General features: G+C 36.1%; 1 non-coding gene across 1 annotated transcript; it reads left to right on the top strand.

Moving 5' to 3' along the window:
* The first annotated feature begins 1,299 nt into the window (after positions 1-1,299).
* TRNAG-CCC (transfer RNA glycine (anticodon CCC)) lies at positions 1,300-1,372 on the top strand. Its single transcript has one exon. It is a non-coding gene; the product is annotated as a tRNA-Gly (tRNA).
* The last annotated feature ends 778 nt before the right edge of the window (positions 1,373-2,150 follow it).

The raw sequence follows: 2,150 nt of genomic DNA, 5'->3' as shown, positions 1-2,150 counted from the left end.
AAACCTGGGAGTCTCCTTTGATTTCTTCCCCCCTTCGTCCCTCCTCTTGGTTCTATTGTCCTAATATCTCTGACCAGTTTTTTGCTCTTCCCTTATTACTATTTATTTCAGGTCTCCCATTTTTTAAAACCTGAATTATGAAAACAATCTCCTAACTGTTCTTTCCAGTCCAAGCCATTCTCCATAATCCTGCAAGCAGCAGCCTAAAATGCAATTTAATTATGTCATTCCCTAAATGGTTTCCTTTATAACCAGATTAAAGTTCAACACTCTTATCATAGTATACAAGTACCACTCCCCAACTCTCATGTTCCAGCTATAATAAATTTCTGGGTTATCCTAAACTGGTCGAATCTCCCTCTTCTGAAGCTAGTTAATTATTTTTGTCATTTAAGTTATCTTAGGACTTCCTCCTTCAGGATCCCTCAATTTGAGAATAACTGACACTCCTTGTTCTCTTAATACCCTGTTCATCCCTCTATCATAATGTTTATCACACTGTGAGCCGTAAGTTACTTCTCTGAATTCGTTTCATATTTCCATGACTTAGCACAGTGCTGGGTGTTCAGTAAATATTAGCTGTGAATAGATTTTGTGCTGCATTTCAAGGCTAAGGTTTAATTTGTAGCACTTGCTGAAGTGTGGTTATGAAAGGAAAAGGAAGATGGAATAATATCGCATCTCGGGTGGAAACCGACTCCACTGAAGTTGCTTTCAGAATTGTGGGGATTCAGTACATGTTTGTAGGCTGAGGCAAAGGGGGCAGTGGAAAGAGTGAGCTTGAGGATGTAGGAGAGGGGATAGAAATAAGGTCACTTGGAAAGGAGAAAACGTTTTCACCAAGTTTTCCTTAAAATAATTTTAATAATTTCCACAAGGTATTCACCTCATTAAGGCTGAGTTCAATTTATCTAAAAATAACGTTCCTGATCAGTCATACATGGTACATGTTTACTTATTAAACAGGACCTTCATCTTTCTCTGGGTCCTGGAGGGAGATGAGTAAGAAGTATACTTGGTAGAAGTTAAGAATTAAAAGTTTACTAGCAAAAACCTGGAGCTGTATCATAATCAATGCTACTAGAATGGCTTCTATGTTTTCAAAGTACACACCTGGGATATGATGAATTTTGGAAAGGGCTTGACGCTTAAGATGAATGTTTTAAATATATATACGCACTAAGCAGTGAATTGCTGTTTTACATGATTTTTAAATGTAGCATTCTGTTAGTCAAATATTCTTGTTTTAATAGCTATTTAATTATACAATCTGATTTATTAATTAAAATAATAGGGACTTCCCTGGTGGTCCAGTGGTTAAGACTCTGCACTCCCAATGCAGGGGGCCTGGGTTCGATCCCTGGTCAGGGAACTAGATCCCGCATGCCACAGTGAAAAGATCCCGCACGTGGCAATGAAGATCCCGTGTACCGCAACTAAGACCCGGGGCAGCCAAATAAATAAATAAATATTTAAAAAAAATAACAAAGCACGGGTGTTAAAAATAGCTTATGTATGAATGAGAAGGGAGTTTTCAGGGCCTCAGTCATCACCATGAACTCCCACAAGCACTGATGGAGAACTAATTACTCTGTACAAAGTACGGTGCTTAGAGCTGAGTGGGACACAAATGTTTAAGATGTGGCTCCTGTCTTTTAGAAAGTATATTCACTACTAAAGAGTTCCAGTTAAACAAATGCATAAGTGATTATTGAAAGTTGATGTTGAAGATAGTTTCTAAATACTTAGAACGTTATCTGGTTCAAATATAGTAGCATATTTTTCACTAATTGTATGATTGATATTATTTAGGTACTTTCTAAAAATAGGGTTATAGTTTATTTTTAAAACTTTCAACACCCTAAAATTTTACCTTCAAAAAATATTTTATGTGCCAAGCCCTGTTCTAAATACTTTATGGTGGCTTTTATTATCATCCTATTGTACAGTTGAGGAAACTGAAACACAGAGAGAAGAGGAATTTGCCCAAGTGTAGAGCTGTGACACTTACACAGGTATTCCACTGCAAAGGTCTTTTAATTTTTAAATAAAAATTTTTTTGACTAGGTAAGACATTCACATGGTTTAAAAATAAAAGTGTGTATAATAAAACAAGTTGATGTTACACATATTTTACTTTCTGTTTTCCA

This window comes from Physeter macrocephalus, chromosome 4 (assembly GCF_002837175.3).
Source record: "Physeter macrocephalus isolate SW-GA chromosome 4, ASM283717v5, whole genome shotgun sequence".
Lineage (NCBI taxonomy): Eukaryota > Metazoa > Chordata > Mammalia > Artiodactyla > Physeteridae > Physeter > Physeter macrocephalus.
This window is presented reverse-complemented; position numbering and strand designations above follow the sequence as displayed.